This window comes from Tursiops truncatus, chromosome 11 (genome assembly GCF_011762595.2).
Source record: "Tursiops truncatus isolate mTurTru1 chromosome 11, mTurTru1.mat.Y, whole genome shotgun sequence".
NCBI lineage: Eukaryota > Metazoa > Chordata > Mammalia > Artiodactyla > Delphinidae > Tursiops > Tursiops truncatus.
Genome location: NC_047044.1, coordinates 16,333,968 through 16,354,642, shown reverse-complemented (window position 1 = coordinate 16,354,642; position 20,675 = coordinate 16,333,968). Strand labels below are relative to the sequence as shown.

General features: G+C 44.2%; 1 long non-coding RNA gene across 2 annotated transcripts in view; it reads left to right on the top strand.

Annotated features, from left to right (window-relative positions):
• The window catches only part of LOC141275749 (uncharacterized), a 63,167-nt gene extending 52,741 nt beyond the window's left edge, over nt 1-10,426 (top strand). The window contains exon 7 of one of the 2 annotated variants that reach the window (XR_012324034.1): nt 10,272-10,426. This is a non-coding gene — a long non-coding RNA (uncharacterized lncRNA). Of the gene's footprint in view, nt 1-3,397; nt 3,582-10,271 lie in introns of those variants that run through there. The other variant, XR_012324033.1, reaches the window with a different exon arrangement.
• Nucleotides 10,427-20,675: the final 10,249 nt, after the last annotated feature.

Below are 20,675 nucleotides of genomic sequence, written 5' to 3'. Positions count from 1 at the left end.
AATATATGCCCAGGATTGGGATTGCAGGATCATATGGTAACTCCATTTTTAGTTTTTTTTGAGGAACCTCCATACTGTTCTCCATAGTGGCTGCACCAATTTACATTCCCACCAACAGCGTAGGAAGGTTCCCTTCCTCCACACCCGCTCCAGCATTTGTTAATTGTAGACTTTTCAAAGATGGCCATTCTGACCAGTGTGAGATGATACCTTAATTGTGATTTTGATTTGCATTTCTCTAATAATTAGTGATGTATCATCTGAATTTTAACAACAAAACATTACATTTGTAGTATGTGGGGAGCAGTTTAATGCAGTGACTACACACCCAGGGCCCAGAGTCGAAATGCATAGGTTCAAATACGAGTTCCACTACTTGTGCCAGTTACTAAAACTTGCTGTACCTCAGTTATCCTGTATCTGTAAGTACACTAGCAACACCTACGTCGTAAGGTGGTTGTGAGGATTAAATGCAATAAAGAATGTAAGGCCTCAGTGTACTTCAGGCACAAAGAACAAAGAACAAAGAACACACTTAACCAATTTTACTATTTATTATTATTGTTTATTATTATTGTTATTGTTGTTGTTAGTAATATTTGAAAACAATGACATTTAATGAATCTTGGGGATTTCAGAGCAGGGAGGCAGCCTGCTGCTCCCCCAGCCACAGGAGCCCCTGGAGGCCGGCCGGGGGTTAAGAATGCAGCTGAAATGAAAACCAATGGTCCCTTTTCTGCCCCTGCATCCTTTGGCTTTTTCTCTGCCTCTTCTCATTTTCCTAACACCTCCACCACCTGAGTAATGGGACAGTGAAGGAGACAAGAGGTGGGAAGAGGGACGGGCTGTGGGGACCCCAGGTTGAAAGGAAGGATGTTCATGGAAACGGGCTGTGCAGGCGGAGTCTGCAAAGCTAAGTGATTTTTTTATGAACTCCGTGAAAGCTCCGAAGTCAGCTTGTCATGACATGGCTGGTGCTCCTTGAGAAGGGGGCTTTCCTAACGCTGCTATGATCTGGGCACTTGCAGCAGGGTCAGGAACACTGACAATGGAAGCTTGCCCGTCACTCAGCCCCTGGCCGGGCCAGCAGGCCTTTCTTACCAGCGCTTCCTCTTTCACAGCGCACCACAGAGAGGAAAATCGAATCAGATCAGATCGCTGCCTTTCAAAATTTGTTCAGCAGCGATAAAAATAAACTCCAAACATCCACATATTTGATCAATTTACTTTTATCCCTTAATCGAATAAGCCCCACAATCAGAAAGAAAAACATTCTGCTAAGCGTTTCATTTCTCCAATGATTCATCTAGCCACGGTCTCAAAGATGACATGATGGGAATGAGGTATATTGAATGCTGAAATAATTTCTATGACCACATCACAGGAGGCTGGAATGGCTTTTAAGGTACATCATATTTTAATCACAAGCACATATAAAGCATCCATTGCTTGAAAACTTAGGAGAAGTTTGAATTGGAATGCCAGAGTCATAATACCATTATCAAGAAAGGGAAGACTGGCTTTTCTTTTTTTTTTTCAGTCCTTAACTCCTTCTGTGGTTGTTGGCTACTCTGATAGGCTTGAAAGAAAAGTGTTTTAGAAAGAAAGTAAAAAAAAAGTACACACAAAAGGAGATTTCAAACCAGCAGACACCCAAGGACTCTAAAATGGGTGACCTAACTATCTTGGGTTACTCACTAGCTGGAGGGTAGGTCTCCTTTGAAAGATGAGAAAGCTTCCTGGAAGCCAGGGCGTCTGCAGCATTTCCAGGGACTGTATTCCTGGCCAGTGCATCCTGCTGGTCTGCTCCAGGCTTGGCATCTCTGTCCTCCATGGAAGGAGGGAAATTAAACCATCACTGTGGTCCCTAATGCTAGGGCTCAAGTCACCCTCTCTTCAGCCTGTTGTCACTTAGGTCTAGGGAAACAGGAGGAAAAAGGCAAAGGGAAGTGTGTCAGGGAAGAAGGAAAACAGGCACAAGGAAGAGGAGGGACTATTTTTTAAGGAGGCAGGATGATGTGATGGGAAGAAAAACGTGCTTTGGAACCGGACAAAACTGGGTTCAAATCCTAGATCTGCCATTTTTCAACAGTGTGATCTTGGATCAATGACTTAACCTGTCTGAGCTTTATCTTCTCAATCGTAAAACAAGGGGAAGTATCTGGTGTACTGGGTTGGCGTGAGAATGAATGAGAAGACTTACGTAAAGATTTTAGGTCAGTGCCTGAAATATAATAGATACATGACAAATATTCGTTTTCATATTTTCTCTCGTCTTCCAGCCTCTTCAGAGGTGAGAAAATAGAATAAAATAGAAAAGTGTCATTCAGTTCAAATCTTGTCCCTCGACTCTGAAACCCCTCCATGGTGCACCATGGTCTACAGAATAAAGCCCCAGCTTCCTGGCAAAGCAGTCCAGTTCTGCACAATCCAGCCCCAGGCTGGCATAATTATCCATCTCTCCTGCGACACGCATCTGGGCGCCTTACACTCCATCCCTGCCAGACCATTCCGTCCTCTCACTTTGCCACTGTTTTTGCTCATGTGTTACCCTCAGCTTGGTATTCCTGTCTCTCCTTATTTACTCATGGAAATCCTATGGTTCTCCCCTCTTTCCCTTCTCATTTATTGGGCAACAGCCGGGTACCAGATACTCTGCTGGGAGGCAGAGACACAGAGAGAAAGATGACTGACCGCTATCTGAGTAGGGAGGCCGGGGTGGAGGTGTGGGAGATAGCCTGTCCAACCAAAGCTTTACTACAAGCAAGGGAACCATGAATTCTGCTGGGAGAGATGGTACGGAGAACAGCTACAGGAAGGAGGTAGCCACTGAGCTGGGCTCTGAAGGTTATGTAGGAGTGTTTCAAGAAGGAAGAAGGAAGAGGGGCAGTGGTAGCAAAGGCAATGACATGGACACTATTTTGAGGGACTGTAAATCCGAAATCAGACTCCGTAGCTAGAGGAAGATAGAGTCAGGTGGTATAGGTGGGGTAAGCAACTCCAAGTCACAGGACGTGGCACAGATCTTACCCCACCACTTCCTGGCCGGGCATCCCTGGGCGATTCCCTCACGTCTCTAACTCCAGTTTGCTCATCTGGAAAGTGGGGAGGTAAAAGCAGCGCCTCGCCAGTAAGACGTGTGAGGATAAAGGAAGGTGATCTGTGTAATATCCTCGCAGGGACTCTGGCAACATAGGACGTGATGAGCAAGCATTAGTGCTTCTTATTTTTGTTGAAGTCTAGCTAAACTGTCAGCTCCTAGTCAGCTTTTCCTAACACTCTGAATCAACTCCAACTCCTTTGTCCTCCGTGCTTTCAGGGCACTTTTATAAACCTTAGCGTTTATTTCACGGCCTCTTGCGTGACCCTGTATTTGTTTTTCTGCTTCTTTCTCTAGCAGAGGGAGCCCTGTGCCTTGTTCATCTGTGGCACATCCTACAGCACCAAACACGGTTCTCTGGACATGGTGGTTCATCACTGGACGATTGTTACTGAATGAATGAAACTTCTCGCTAAACAACTTAAAATGAATACTTTTAAGAAATTTTAGAGCAAACAGAAATCCTCTAATGAAGTGTTTTTCAAACTTTGCCTACCCAATCCTCAGTAAAAAATGTATTTTACAAGACCCAGTGTGTGTCTACATATATATTTATGGTTAAGGGAAACAAAAATTTCACGAAACAATAATTATCCTCACTACTGCAGCACATCCCAATATGTTCCAATCTATTCTTTTTTAATATTTTTTTTCTTTTAGAAGAGTTTTAGATTTAAAAAACTTGTCGTGAAGATATTACGAAGGTTTCCATATACCTCACACCCAATTTCCTTTATGAATATCTTAACATCAGTATGATATGTTCTTCACGATGAATGAACCAATACCAATGCATTCTCAACTGAAGTCCATACTTTATTCAGATTCCCTTACTTTTTACCTAAAGTCCTTTCTCTGTTCCAGGATCCCATCCAGGATCCATATTACAGTCATCCCGTCTCCTTAGGTACCTCTTGGGTGTGATAATCTCTCCGACTGTCCTTCTTTCTGATGACCTTAACCATTTTGAGGAGTACTGGTCAGATATTTGTAGAATGTCCCTCAGTTGGGACTTGTCTGACATTTTTCTCATGATTAGACTGGGGCTATGAGTTTGGGGGAGGAAGACCACAGAGGTAAAGGGCCATTCTCATCACACACTATCAAAAGTGCATATTGTACTATCAATATCACTTATCAATGTTGACGTTAACCTTGAAACCTGGATTGAGGTGGTATTTGTCCAGGCTTCTCCACTGTAAAGTTACTCTTTCTTTCCCTTGTCCATACTGTACTCTTTGGAAGAGAGTCACTGTGTGCAACCCACACTTAAGGAGGAAGGAGTTATGCTCCATCACCTTGAGGATGGAGTATCTACAAAAATTATTTGGGATTCTTCTGCATAGGAGATTCGTCTCTTCTTCTCCCATTTACTTATTTATTCATTCATTTATTTCTATCAGTATGAACTTATGGATTCTTTTTATACTTTGGGTTATAATTCAATACTGCTTTTACTACCTTAAGTATTTTGCTGCTCAGGACAACTGTGGTTGAGCTGTTGTCAGCTCCTGTATGCCTCTAACATACCTTTATCATTTATCATGATAGGTTGTTTTTCATTTGTGCATGAGCACTTCCTTACTTTCTGGCACTAAAAGATGTTCCAGAATCATCTTGTACCTTTCCTGCTACAGTCCTAGAATCAACCTTTTCTCCAAGAAGCCCTGGTTCCTTTTATTGGCGAATACTGTAGAAACTAAGGTCTGGGCATGCTCATTGCCACTAGAGCATCATTGCTTCTAGGCCCTTTCACCTGACAGAACAAGGAAATATATGTCTGTATACTAACTGGTATATAGCTATATACCTATAAATGTTTCCATAGGTAACCATCTGTGTCTATATGAAGCCGTACATGCATTCATACAGACGTCTCCAACTCTAATCCATTAAGACATGTATCATTCCAGCCTTCTCCCATTACCCACCTGTAATCTCCCACTCCAACAATGAGAAACCTAGATCCTAGCATCTGGGATCCTAGATCCCACTTACTTATTTGTTCATTTCAGTATACACATATACGGGGTTCAGTATTGGTAACCCATACCAACATGGGGCTCAACTTGATCTGCTAGAGTACAGGGCTTTTGTACAGTTCCCTCTGCCTTTAGTCTTCCAGACCCACTCATTCCCAGACTTACTTACTCAGCACCTTTCCCCCAACCCTCTTCAGTAAAACTTTTTCATACATGACATTCTTTGTCCTGCCACAGAGGTCTCGTCTTGGGGCTTCATTTCATCAGCATCTAGCTTCCAGTCCCAAGTCTTACTCATCATCTCCTACCTTGTTTGGTGGAGGCTGTCCTCCAACAGCTTTCTGAGAAACAGAAAATGGGAAGTTGCATTTTTGAGACAACGTCTTTATTCTGGCCTTACACTTGTTTCATAATTTTGTAGGTAAAAATGTCCACACCCTAATTTCCAGAATTTGTGAATATGTTACATTACATGGCAAAGGGGAATTTGCAGATATGATTAAGATTATGGACCTTGAGATGGGGAAGATATTTTAGACTACCCAGATGAGCCCAGTATAACCATATGAACCCATAAGAGCAGAGAACTGTCTCTGGCTGACGAGAGTGATGAGGCAGGGGTGATAACAGAGATCTTTGAGGCATGAGAAGACCTTGAAGCAGCACTGCTGGTTTTGAAGACAAACGTAGGAAACCATGAGCCTAGGAATGTGGACAGCTTCTAGAAGTGGAGAACAACCCCGCTGGCCAACAGCCTGCAATGAAAGGGGGAATCTGTGTCCCAAAACTGAAAGGAACTTGGTTCTGTCAACAACCTGCATGAGGTTGGACTAGGATTCTCAATCTAGAGACTTCAGAAAGGAACACAGCCGTGCCAACACCGTGACTTAGGCCTCGCAAGCCTCACGCCTGAGTAACCAGCCTCGCCTGCCATGTGTCTGACCTCCAGAACTGTGAGATCATAAATTTGTGCTGTTTTAAGCTGCTAAGTTTGTGGTACTTTGTTATGGCAGCAATAAAAACTAACACATCTTGTTTGGATAGAAAATATCTAGGTGAGAAATATTTTTCCCTCTGAACTTCAGAGATACTGCTCTACTCTCTTCCAGCATCTAGTGGTGCTATTTCAGTGCCATTGAATAATTGCCATGGTTGTAATTTCAGGGCCATTCCCATTTCTGTTCCTTTTTATGTGACCTGATGGGTTTTTTTCTTCAGGATTTTCTCCTTATCCCATAATATTCTGAAACTTCGTAGTGATGTACCCTTAATTCATTCATTGGGATGAGCTCCTGGTGACACTTTTCAGATTAGAAGCTCACTGTAACAGCTTTTGTTGCATACACACAATTTAGCTGTTGATAGTAATTTGATCCGGGCTCTGCTGAGCAGTTGTACAGATTTGGCCAGGCTTAGCTGATCTAGGCTGTACTCATCTGCAATCACCCATCTGTGCTCCATCTTGTCTCTCATAGGGTAGCCAGGCTTGTTTGCATGGTTAGCAGTCGTTGGCAGTGGTCCCAAGAGCAAGAGTGGAAATACACAGAGCTTCTAGAAAGCCTAGAACTTCTGCCCTATTCTATTGGATGAAGCAAGTCATACAGCCAGCTTAGACTCGGGGTGGAGAAACAGATTCCACCTTTCGATAGGAGTATTATTATTTTTGCATGTTCGTAAGATCTTTTCCTATGTTATTTCTTTAATGATTTCCTTTCTCTCTTCTCCCCTGTTGTCTCTTTCTAGACGCTCTTTCAGTAGACCGTTGAACTTCCAAGACTGATAGAATTAGTTCCTTATCTTTTCTCTCCTATTTTCTATCTCTTTGACTTTTTTATACTTTCTGGAAGATATCCTCCACTCTAATTTCCAACCCGTCTATTGATTAGTTTTTTCATTTCAGCTGTCATAATTTTAATTTCCAAGAGCTCTATCTTTCTTACTCTTTGTATATTAATTTTGATACCAACGTGTTCTTTTGTCATGGATACAATAATTTCTTTGATCTCTCCAGACATTTTAGTATAGTGTTGTTTTACTTCAAAATTTCTTTCTGCTCCCTGACAATTAGATTGATTCTCCAAGTTCCTCTTTATTTTCTCCTGTGGTCTGAATTTCACATTAAAGGACTTTCTCAAAGGTCAGGAGATTCTTAGTTGTCTGTGCCTTCTTAAGAATGAGATCCTGTAACACTGAGCGGAAGCACTTTGCCCGTGAATGGGACATGCCACCTGGTCAGCTCTGTAATAAAGTTATTTAGAACAAATACATGCATTTAACTGGAAAGACTCTGCAAACATCAGTAAATGTAGGTCTTTTCTCTTGTACAGGTTGGTTTCTCCAGACTCCTTCCTACCTCAGGGCCTTTGCACATGCTGTTTCCTCTGACTGGAATACACTCTTCTCCCCTCTCATGGTCTATTCAGTACCTACTTGTACTTCAAATCTAAGTTGAGGTGTCACTTCGTCATAGATACCTTTTCTTATCCTCCAGAACTGATTTTGAACCCTTATAATGAACTCTTGCAACACCCTGTACTTCTTGTTACCACTACTTATCCCAGATAGAATTTAAAATATTATTTTATGTAAATATCCATCTAATCTCTTCTCAATTAGGCTACAAGTTCCATGGAGGCAAGACTCTTGTCTGTGTCGTTCATTGCAGTGTCCCAAGCATATAGCATAGTACCTGGCATAAAATAGCTCCCCAGCGAATATGGGTCTATTTAATGAACACCTATATAAGATAATTTTCTCCACTTACATATTTTTTCATGACATAACTGAAAAAACAAAAACAAAAAACCCCTCAAAACACCAAGTCCTGGTGTACCTTCTTGCATGATTTTTCTCATTGCTGCCTCACAAAAACTCTTGGAAAGACTATTCTCATCCCAGCTAATGTCCACCACAGAAAATCCTGGTAGTTCAAAAGGCTGCAGACACTCTGTTAACAGCCCCAGCTCGCAGGGGCTGCCTTATGTTAGGAAGGAGCCAGGGTTTGGCATGTCCTCAAGACAGAAACCCTTTTTTAAAATGTTTAAGCCCAAGGAGTGGGTGTGCGGCATCAGTTGGGGGAAGCTGTCTCCCCATCTCCAACGTTCATGCCACGACCCTGACATTGATGGTGTCACTTTGAGTGCCTGAGTGTCTCAGGAGTAACAGAAAAGGGAGAGTTCCCTGTTGCCAGATTTCACCTTACTAGGCACCCCCGTGACTTTCCCTAAGTGCTAGAACTAAAATACAGATAAGTTTAAAATAAGTTCCTTAATTGCTATGGTAAGTTTAAGAAGTATTCAAGGCTCACGGTCTGTCTGCTTCAAAGGCTGCCACTCACTTGTGACCAGAAGCACATCAAAGTCAGTGATCTGCAGAGGCAGAGTCTCCTTACCCTCCCTCCCCCATGTCGGAAGAAACAAGCAAACATACATTATCCAATCAAGAGAAGGTGCCCTGAAAAATCTGACGTTAAAATGAGGCAAAACTAAGAATATTCCAGTCTGAGAGGTTGCTCCAGTATCTTCATTTAAAATAATGGGCTATGAGAGCTGAATGGGACTGGTGAGATAATCATGTCAACCTTTCATTTGAACTTGAGGAAACCGAGTCTCAGCGAGGTTAGGCAACTTGCCAAAGGTCCCAGAGCTAGTAAGTTTTAAAGCCAAGAGTCAAATCCAGGCCCCTGAGAAATTGTACTAATTTATATTTAGAATAAATATTTGTGAAGGAATTCTACTTCTGCTTCAAATGTTGTGAACCCCAAGAGAATGCTGGTCCCACCCTAAGGAGGAAGAAAATGCTGGATAATTTATAAAATCATCACTTTTCTTGAGGCCATCACAGGGCAGAGGTTGCCATTGTAAAGCTAATTGTAAACTGCATTCCAGTGAGATGCAAACCTCAGGAAGAGACAGGACGCAGGACCATCTCACCTTTGGTGGAACATGGGAGAAAGGCGGCCACGGTTCTAGAGGGTGGGAGGAAATCAGCTAAGATGGTAACAAATTCTTTAAGGCCAGTGTGGGCTAGCAGGAGTGTTTGGGATAGCTGGGCGCCCAGACACAGGGGGAGACGGCACTGCTCACAAGCTCTGCTCCACGGGCCTCCACTGTGTGCTCACAGGAAAGATGAGGGACAGGCCAGAGACTGGAGGGCGCCAGAGGTGGCACAGGCGGGCACAAAGCCTCACTGCTTTCCCAGATCCTTCTCCTTAGAAAGCAAAGGCTGAAGTTGCTGAGGGAGCAGAGGTAAACCTCTTGTCCATAGGCCCAGACAAAAGTCCATTGCTGCAGGACAGGGGTAGAAACAAAACCCTCTCTGCTCTTGGGAAAGGAACAGGAGGCCACTTCTGTAGGGGGTACACTGGCACCAAGCCAAAGTCAGCTGCCCCTGGAAGAGAGTGTATTTGACTCTTACGGCTGCTGTAACAAAGTACCACAAACTGGGTGGCTCTCACCAGACACCGCCCTGCCTGGCTCCTTGATCTTGGACTTTCAGGTTCCAGAACTGTGAAAATACATGGCTGTTGTTGAAGCCACCCAGTCTAAGGTATTTCGTTATGGCAGCCTGAGCAGACTGATCCAGAGCCCCAGCGCCCCTCTGGACACAGGCACGCAGGGCCTGCTAGGAGCTGAGACGGAGCAGAACAAGGAGGGAACCCCCATCCTCCTGACCCCACGTTATGTCCCGGGAATCAGCGCCTCTCGCAGGTGCACAGAGGGCATGGCAACAGCAAACCCCCAACCCAGGGTAACTCCTGGCTAGATTGACTCACTGCCGCCCCCCGACACACACACACAGGAGCGGAAGAGGTGTGCCCATCTCTGGGTATAAATACTAAATTCTAGTTTAACGCTACCTGATGGCCACCAGGTAAAGAAGAAACAGGCAGAGGGACCTTCCTGGTGGTGTGGAAGGAGGGGCCAGGATGCAGGCAGGAGGTACTGCAACAGCACCGACTGCGCCTCTGTGAGTCTCCACTTCATTTCGGGAGGATTTCCTCTTCCGAAGGCAAGGTCAGCTTTGATGGCTCCCTACTTAGTCGTCCCTTGAACACACTTTACGAGCCAAATGAAAACCAGGAAATCACTGGGCCAATGGCGATTGGGGAAAAACAGACCCAACCACATTTATGTTTGTAGTTTCTTCAACATTTTTGACAAATCTCCAATTTACTCAAATCTCTTTAGACTCACAGCTGTAGACGTCTGGTTTAATGAGAACCATTCAACACAGCCCTGCATGAATTACGGGTGATTTATAGAGATCACTGTCAGAATCTCCGACGCAGGCGCTGCTGGGATTGCTGAGGCCTCACGTCATGTGAAAGTTTTGCAGGGAATCTGGATTGCACGGGGTCCATCAGCCCAATGACGGTTTCTGCCGCGTTTTCTTCTTCTAGTGCTTTTCCTGGAAACGGCCGAAGCGCCTCCTGCCTTCGGCTCATTCACAGAGGTGAGGGGGCTCGCTCTAGATCTTTAACTCTTCAGGGATGGTTAACACATTTGGTCCAGAAGTGCCTGGACCTGCTTGGTTCCCAATGATCCACAATGCTTTAACTTTTCTACCTCTTCAGAGGTGATACAAAAGCACAGACTCTAGTGCCAGCCCTGCCACCTAGTAGCTTTGCAACTTTGTAAAAGTTACTTAACCTCTCTGTGCCTAATGTATTGATAGATATGCATCAGTTAGAGCAGTATCTGGCACACGGTATGTCCTATAAATTACTAACTACTATTACCACCTAAACTTAAAACACTTCCTTTCTGAAGCCCTGGTTCTTTCCACCATAGATCTCTGAATCAGCCTCCTAGACCCACTCTGTAAAGTGCCCTTAACTCACCAGCGGCACTCATTACTCTTTTCTCCCAAAGTGCCCACAGGAAGCCATGCTGTGTTGATCCATCTGCCTCTTCCTCTAAATTGGGAGCCTCAAAAGGGCAGAGTCTTTTCCCTGATCGATTAACAGGCCTGGCACCTCAATTACAAAAGGTCCAACTCATGGACAGAGCTCACTAAATGTTCTTGGAATAAACAGATAAAGGAATGTTCTCCCTCACCTATAGAGGATGGGGAATAGAGGACTAACATTTATCAGACACCTAAGAAACACTAATTAGCTTCTTTTACTTACTACTCTGAATCATGGAGTAAAATTATAAAGGACTTACCTATTAGAGGTTCACTTATTAGCTTGTCTTTATTAGTCAAATATAAGTGGTTTGCCCATAATTCAAAAACAGTCATGTACCACAGTGTTCATTGCAGCACTATTTACAATAGCCAGGATGTGGAAGCAACCTAAGTGTCCATCGACAGATGAGTGGATAAAGAAGATGTGGCACATATATACAATGGGATATTACTCAGCCGTAAAAAGAAACGAAATTGAGTTATTTGTAGTGAGGTGGATGGACCTAGAGACTGTCATACAGAGTGACGTAAGTCAGAAAGAGAAAAACAAATACCGTATGCTAACACATATATATGGAATCTAAAAAAAAAAAGTAGTTCTGAAGAACCTAGGGGCAGGACAGGAATAAAGACGCAGACATAGAGAATGGACTTGAGGACACTGGGAGGGGAAAGGGTAAGCTGGAATGAAGTGAGAGAGTGGCATGGACATATATACACTACCAAATGTAAAATAGACAGCTAGTGGGAAGCAGCCACATAGCACAGATAGATCAGCTCGGCGTTTTGTGACCACCTAGAGGGGTGGGAGAGGGAGGGTGGGAGACGTAAGAGGGAGGAGATATGGGGATATACGTATATGTATAGCTGATTCACTTTGTCATAAAGCAGAAACTAACACACCATTGTAAAGCCACTATACTCCCATAAAGATGTTAAAAATATATGTATAAGTGGTTTGCTTATTATTGTATGTAACAAAGCACGGTGTGTACGTGGTTAGGATCATGGGCTCTGAAGGCAGACTGTCTTGGTTCAGAGCCAAGCTCTACCCTGGGTGTGTCATCTATGGAAAGTTACTTAACCTCTGTACCTCCGTTTTTTTCATCTGTTAAATGCGGATGATAATAGGACAGTAAAGATTTTATTATGTGTACAGTTAATACACGTCAAGTGACCACTACATGGTGAGTGCTCAATACATACTACATTAGTGTTAGATTTTTTTTTTTTTTTTTTTGCGGTACGCGGGCCTCTCACTGTTGTGGCCTCTCCCGTTGCGGAGCACAGGCTCCGGATGTGCAGGCTCAGCAGCCATGGCTCACGGGCCCAGCCGCTCCGTGGCATGTGGGATCCTCCCAGACCAGGGCTCGAACCCGTGTCCCCTGCATTAGCAGGCAGATTCTCAACCACTGCGCCACCTGGGAAGCCCCTAGTGTTTGATATTTGTAATGAAGCAAATGTATTGCAATAAAATTTTAATCCGTAAAATGTGTAGCTGACTGTATTTCATAAGACAGTAAGACAACTTTGAGAAGAGAAAGAAGAAACAGAGCAATCTGATGGTGGGTAGAATATTGAACTTGAAGTAAGAAAACCTAGTTTCCAGTCCCCATCTTGCCGCCCTGGCATGTTTTTAACCTCTCTAAGCTTCCCTTTCCTCACCTAGGAATTGGAGGCGATGGGGACCTCCTCTCTGGGTAGTATGAAAATTGACCGAGATGGCATCTATGAAACAACCCACAGCGGCTCCTGGGACATTAGAGGGGACCCATGGAACCTGAGGTGATGGTATTCATTACACCTTTATTTTACTCATTTACCGTTTTCCAAAGAGATATTCACTCCATGACAGGTAAACTGGGGAAAGCGCTTAAAAATAAACACCCGTCATTCGGGGTTGGCAACGGCTCCCTGGAAAACCAGCATCTGGTGTTCGCCTTGTAAGAGCAATGGGCTGGGGCTGGTGTGGACAGAGTGCACTGGCAAACATCTCCCAACACCAAAGGGACAGCTTCTTGTTCAAGGTGGTAGAAGGCGCTCACTCTTTCAGCCTCTCGAGATCTCACCGAACAAACCCTCCAGCAGAGAGAAGGATTCTCTGGGAACAAGAGTTTCTAATCAATTTGAAGAAGGAGATGTGTCGGTTGAGGAAGCCAAGAAAGAGGTAGTTACAGCCCAGAATACGCCACTGGGTTGGTGGGGGGAGGACGGGGCTTAGAGGGGTGTGAGCCATCTTCCAGGTGACACACCTGAGACCCAGAATTTGGAGTCAGTAAGTGCCATGGATGACGGGACTGGAGCAGAGCTTGGGGGTAAGTCAGAGATCTCCGTGTTGAACAGTGGTTCCAGTGGGTTCCACCACCTCCCTTTCCCACTCCCAACTCGTGGGGAAAAATAAGTCCGGGGCCACCCCAGGCAGACACCTGGGAGGAGCTGATGTGCCTTGGGTGTGACTTGGCAGCTCAGAGCAATGTCCTTTTCATCCTGGTACCGGGCACTGCAGGCTGCCTGCTGGCTGTCTCCCTCGTCCCGAGGAGTAAAGCACACCAGTTCAAGTACGCAGAGGTCTCACTCCAGGAAGAGGCTCCTTGAAAGCAAATGCACAGTTGGAGGCGCCTTCTCGGGGTTTCTATTTAGAATACTCAACCCACTCTTTCATGGGTTGTGTGGGTAACCGTGGCCATTACACTTGGGGAGATAGGGCGGCAGGGGACGTTGGTGCCTTGCAAATAGTGTAGTATGTTATTAAACTGCATGGGCAAGGGGGAATCAGAAAATCTCACTGCACTGTGTATTTCAAAATCTGGATTTTAAATACCTTCAGAGAAGTCTGACCTCAAATTTCCTCCCAAGGCATGCCTGCTAAGTGAGCTGCTCTTCATTATGACAGAGCAAAACAGTGTCCCTAAATCTATGAACAAGACATACTTTTTCTTTTATACTTTAATCGTTCGTCAAATGTTTCCACTGAAAACTGGATCCTTTCTCCCTCTGTATCTGTTATCTATCATCGTAATAACGTTGTGTCACAATTTTCTCCAGAGCTCAGTGGTTTCACTATAGCTCGTGAGTGTGTGCGTCAGCTGGGTGCTTCGGGGCTTGCCTGGGATCACTCACGCGTTTGTGGGTCAGTTCTGCCGATTTTAGCAGGGCTCTCTCATGTTTGGAGGTTGATTGGCTCTAGGCTGTTCTAGGATGGCCTTGGCTGGGATGAATGGCCTCTCCTCCACGGACCTCTCAGTTTCTTCCACTAGGCTAGCCCAGTCTTCTTCACATGCCAGTGGGATGGTTTTAAGAGAGAGCAAAAGCGTTTAAGGGCTACCAAGATGTAGGCTTGGAACCAGAACACTGTTACTCCCATTTGCTCTGTGGCCTAAAGCAAGTTCCATGGCCAGTGCAGATTCCCGACGTGAGAAGCTGCAAAGCCATTGCAAACAAGGGGCATGGCTACAGGAGGGGTGGAGAATGGGGGCCATCTTTGCAATCAATCCACCACACCCTCCATTCCACTGGTTCAATTTTATGACTTCCTTCTTAGAGTGAGTATCTCTCTTCAGTCAAATGTGATGCTCAAGATTGGGACTTCCCTGGTGGCACAGTGATTAAGAATCCATCTGCCAATGCAGGGGACACAGGTTCGAGCCCTGGTCCGGGAAGATCCCACAGGCCGCAGAGCAACTGAGCCCGTGCACCACAGCTACTGAGCCTGCGCTCTAGAGCCCACGAGCCACAACTACTGAGCCCGTGTGCCACAACTACTGAAGCCCGCGCCTAGAGCCCATGCTCCACAGCAAGAGAAGCCACCGCAATGAGAAGCCTGCGCACTTCAACAAGGAGTGGCTCCTGCTCGCCGCACCTAGAGAAAGCCCGTGAGCAGCAACGAAGACCCAACACAGCCAAAAATTAAAAAATTAGAAAAAGATTGATCCAATGTCATTAGGCATCTGCCTCCTTCCTCGTGAGGCCGCGTGTATGAGTGTATAGTGTCACAAGGCTCTCTTAGTCTAGAGCTAGTTCATGATCTTCAGAGTGAAACAGAAAACATGCTTCTATATTTACAAAAGGGAAATTTTCTCTTCCTATGGAGTCACTGTTCATTGAAAGGAAAAACAGTGACCTGAGACAATCAAGTAAATATTCTCTGGTGATGTGGTCATCGATCTCATGGACGTAGAGAAAGAACTAGGGGAGGGAAGGTCAGTCTTATGAGTTCTACCCACATTCCAGCCCTGCGAGATGCCCCTCGTCTGTTCCCTTTGTCACTGTCTTTACCACACTGCCCCATGAGGTCTGTGTGTCTGTCTTCCCGTGGGCAGGTCTGCTTTGAAGGCACTGAATGTTTCTTACTCACTGCTGTAACTGAGGGCCTAGAAAACTGTCTAACTCAAAGCAGACACTCAGGTAACTGAGTGAATGAGTGAATGAATGAATGACAACGGAGTCTGAAGCAGAAGAATGACCAGGCATTGGCCCGGGGATAGAGGGAGCAGCATCCCAAGAGGTAGAAACAGCCTGTACAAAGCCATGGTTATGAAAGCACATGGCACATTAGGAGGGACACTTCTTGTTGGGGTGTTTGTAGTGCAAGGGAACAAGGAGAACATCAGGATTTGAGGCTAGAAACATGGGCCATTTTAAGGAATTTGGACTTTATTTTGTAGAAAATAATGAATTAACAAAGATTTTTATGTAAAAAGAGTAGTGTACTAAATAAAACTTAGGTTAAAAAAGCTTTTACAAAGCAACTCACAGTAAATTCATTTCTCTGAGCCTCAATTTTCCCATATTTAAATTAGGGATAATAATAGTTGACACGTATTTGGCCAGGCTCTAGCCTAAGTACCTATTCTTCATGTGTATTAACTATTTTAACCTTCCCAATAACCCTGTGGAGTAGGAACTATTATTATCATCACCACCATTTCTCATTTTATAGATGAGGAACCTGATACTCAGAGAGGGTAAGGAACCTGCCCAAGGCCACACAGCAACGAAGTGGCTGCATGGCTGCAATTTGAACCCAGGTGTCTGGCTCCAGGGCCTGTGCTCTTAACTACTGCATTATTTTATCATTTATCATCCAGTGGCACCTGCCTCATAGGGCTATTGTAAAAATCAAGGTAAAGGACCTTAAAACAGGGTCTGGCATATAATATGTTTGCTGTTATTATTGCTTACCATTGTTGCTGTTAGCTGCAAAATGTAGATAGTAGTTAATATATTTAGTTATATAAATTATATTTTATTCATATAAATATATAAGCACTACTGTTTATCTATACCTATAATTTATACATATAATTAATTTGAAGAATTATTATGAAACATAAGTGAGCATTTATGTCAGATATCTAGCACAATGCCTGGAACTTTAGCATAATCCCAATGTTTCTTCTTTTCCATGTCCTGTATTTTTTTTAATTTTTTAAAATTATTAAGCTCTGTGTTAGATTAGATGACCAACAGTTTTCTCAAGGCGATCTAGGCTTTTTCTAACATGATCCTCAAAACTCTTCCAGCCGCTACCCATTCCCCAGGTCCAAATCCACTTCCACATTTTTAGGTATTTGTTATACAGCGGTACCCTACTTCTTGGTACTAAAATCTGTATTAGTGTGCTGGGGCTGCCATAACAAACTACCACATGGGTGGCATAAACAACCATAATTTATTTTCTCACAGTTCTGGAGACTGGAAGTCAGAGATCAATGTGTCAGGTGGGTTGTTGGTTTCTCCTGAGGCCTCTGTCCTTGGCTTGTAGGTGGCTGTCTTCTCCCTATGTCCTCACATGGTCTTCCCTCTGTGGGTGTCTGTGTCCTAATTTCTTTCTCTTATGAGGACAGTAGTTACATTGGATTAGGGCCACCCATATGACCTCATTTTAATTACCTCTTTAAAGGCCTTATCTCCAAGTACTGGGGGTTAGGACTTCAACATATGAATTTTGAGGGGGACACGATTCAGTTCCGTAACAGCCTACTATCCAAATTATCTAGGAGAGAGATGACAAGAGTCTAAAGCCAGAGGATGGAAGAGAGAAATGTGTTACAGACACATAACCTTTGTCTAAATCCTAGTAGCCCCCAGAACGAAGGTGCCTTCCCAAGGTGCCTAAACAGCTACTCCATTTGGTGGAGGGGAAAGAGCTGAGTCAGACCAGTTCCTTGGCTTTGTGTCAAGAAATGAGCAGCCCTGGGATTTTCTGAGGGCGTTATTCATTTTTCACATGGTCGTGTTGGCATCATGAAGACAGAAACTGAGAGAAACATTATGAGTTTGGAGCATAGGGAAAAGTGAAAACAGAAAAGATAAATGGAAAAAACAACACATTTCACCCCAGAGATCAACCAAGGGAATCAAGGCCTAGGCTGGATTCCCAAGGTTGATCACCCCAGAGATCAACCAAGAGAATCCCAAGGTTGATCACCCCAGAGATCAACCAAGGGAATCCAGCCTAGGCCTGGCCTTCCCCCTTCTAGAGAAGGAAGATTCCAGGCCCTTCAATAGGGTGGCAAAGGAGGGCAGAGAATATTCCAGAGAAACGTGTACATCTGCGTTTATGGTGGGGACTGATGGAGAAATCTTCTGCGAAAGTCACTTTTCATGGAACAGAGTGTGGTCTCAACAAGACTTCCTGTCCCTCAGGAGGAAGTGGCTTTGCAACTTAAGGACTGCAGGTTGTAAATGGCCAGGAGCGGGTGTGCTTCTGGGGCTGGGGTTTCTGATGGAAATCAAGTGTGAAATGGAGAAGGCAGGGTCAAGGCTGGGCAATAGATCCTCTCAAGCAGACATCTCCTGGTCCCAGTCCGGGACTGGCCACTTCAGACAGATGGTACAGAGAGATATCCCACCAGCACGGGCATTACCTGAGACAGTGGACACTGGCCACTGGAGTCTAAGGAGAGGGTGATGTGGCATCTTCTATGGGAACATCAGCTTGGGTACCATTCACTTCAAGGGAAATCTTTAGCTGCTTTCAAAACATCTCTGAGGGAGCTGGAAGAACACTGGGATGGGAGTCAGAAGACCTGAGATGGGGTCTTGAATCTGCCCCTCCACCACCTGAGTGATTTTGGCCACATTTCTTGATTTTTCTGAGCCTCCGTATCCTCATTTAGAAAATGAGAACATGACATCGCCTCCTCCCACACAGCATTATAGAATTAGATCAAATGATGTACATAAAAGCATTTTGTTCACTTCTCAAATGATGAGGAAGAAACCAGGTGTAAATGATGAAGAAGACCCAGGGTCCTCACCTTCACAGAACTTTCTCATCTGTAGAAAGAAAGAAATGAATTGCTTGTCTTACAGGGCTGCTAAAAGAATCAAATAAGATTATTGGTAATGCTCAGTCTAGTAGTGGCTTTTAAGAGATATTCAATAAATCTTCTTTCTCTGACAAAAGCATTATCATCATTAATATGGGAAACTTCTTTTGATCAAGGCCTTTTAAGAAAAAAGATTTTAATGATTACAGAGAAAGGCCAGTTACCTTCACAAACTAAAAATGGGTTTGGGCATAAGCACATTCTGCTGTGGCAGGCTATTTCATTTGATGGATGGAGGATAAACGATTTGGAGGTTTCTTTTAATTGAAGTCAAAATTAATCCAAGCAACCAGCCCGAGTCCACTTGACAGAATGTGATTCTGTTTGCAGGTGGAGATGCTATCTGTTTAATGGGCATCGGGAAGCCTATCTGTGAGCATCAAAGCCAGGGACCCAACCCTCTTTCTGTCTTGTTCTCCCTCGCTTTATTTCTCTCTTAACATGCACCCCCAGGCGTATATGCACATGCATACACACACACACACGTGTGTGTGCACATGAATACAAATACACACACACGAGCACACATATACACATGTGCACACACAATTCCCAGCAAGCTAATGTGTCCTCTTCATAAGATAACATGCCATTTTGAGAAATTGTTCTGATTTTTACTACTCTAATAAATGTTTACTGAATGAAGAAATAGATCAATGAATGAGTTAGCTCTTATGGCCCGAACACCAGCTCTGAAACATGCTTTCTGAAAAAAAGGGAACCCCAGTTAAATAAGTTTGGGGAACACTGCATCCTGTAATCAACTCCTGTAGGAAATTCCTAATGCACAAGAGCATATAAAGGTTCTGAGAAGTCTTCTAATAAAGAAACCAGCTTGTTTTTCCTGGTGCTGTGTTTATCATTTAAACCTGACAGTCTTTTCCCCCCAGGTTTCTTGAGATGTAATTGACATATACATGGTGTAAGTTTAAGGTGTACACCATGTTGAGAAACCAGTTTAACTTTGTTAATCCAGAGATGTCCCAACCTACTTGACCAAGGATAGCTCTCTTCTGTACGCGTTTGTTTGCCTGTGCTGCAATGCCCATTAACTCCACAAAACCTACTGTCCTGAGAAAATCAGTTTGGGAAATACTGTACCAGCTAGTTAGGTAATAGCACAGTCACACTCCCTGACCTCCAGCCGGAACCTGGCAGTATGCAGTGTTGCTGTTTCTGAAGATAAAACTTGCCCTGCTCATCTCTGCAGAAAACCGAAGCCAGCTCCAGCTGTGCCAGCATTAAAAACTGGGCTCTATAATAAGGGCGAAGGAGATCTCAGTAAACTCAAGGGCGAAGGAGATCTCAGTAAACTCAAGGGCGAAGGAGATCTCAGTAAACTTAAGGGCGAAGGAGATCTCAGTAAACTCAAGTAAACTCAGTAAACTCAAGGCCAGTGATCCAGTGGGATGTCAGAAAGTACTGGAATCAGGGATTTGAAGGTAGCAGGATGCTCTTTTTCCCATCCCTTCTCTTCTCCTTGCATCAGCTTCATTCCTTCTGGGGGGCTTCCTCTCCCTTTGCTAACAGTTCCCAGAGCTGGTGGAAGTTGCCCATGACAAAGCCTACATCTACACCTACACCTTAGCACCAGAGGAAAGCCCACCCCGGCCCAGGCATCTGTAGTCATGGGGCAGGGTCACATCTTACAAGGTGACAGCTGGACCCCTTTCCCCTCGGGGAGGAAGAGGTTTCTTGGCAGTCACTCCACAAGGGTCCACCATACTCTTATATCCTTTGCCCACCTGTGCCTCTAAGCCCTGGCCATGCCTTAAAATCACCTGGAAGCATTTTCAAAATATTTGTCTTGGGCTCCCCCAGCAGAGATGCCAATTCAGTAGATTCAGAGAGGGACACAGAAATCTATATGTTGTAAAAGTTCCTCTTGATTTTGCCAACGTATTGCTCTAGAATGATCCATCTACTGTTGTACTCTGGATATTTCACACCCTCCAGAGCTCTCGATATTTGGTTCTCATTATTCTCTCACCTGGGTGCTCCTCTGGCATTTTTTAACCCGTCAAAATAGATCTCATCTCCCAAGGCCCAGTTTAAATGCCACCTCCTCCAGGAAGTTTCCCTGATTCTGCCTGCCTGCTGAAATCAATGACTTATTCCTTTGTTCTTTTATTGCATTTGGCTGTAATTCATTAGAAATTAATCTTTCTCTCCCACTAGATTACAAGCCACAGAGGGCAAAAGACCAGTTATTTTAAATAATGTTTTCTGATTATAAATAATATATATTCATGTAAATTTTGGAAAATTCAGATAACTAAAAACAGAAGAAGAAAATCTCTAATTCCCCAATCAGAAGTAGCCACAGTTTAAGTTTGGGCATGTTCC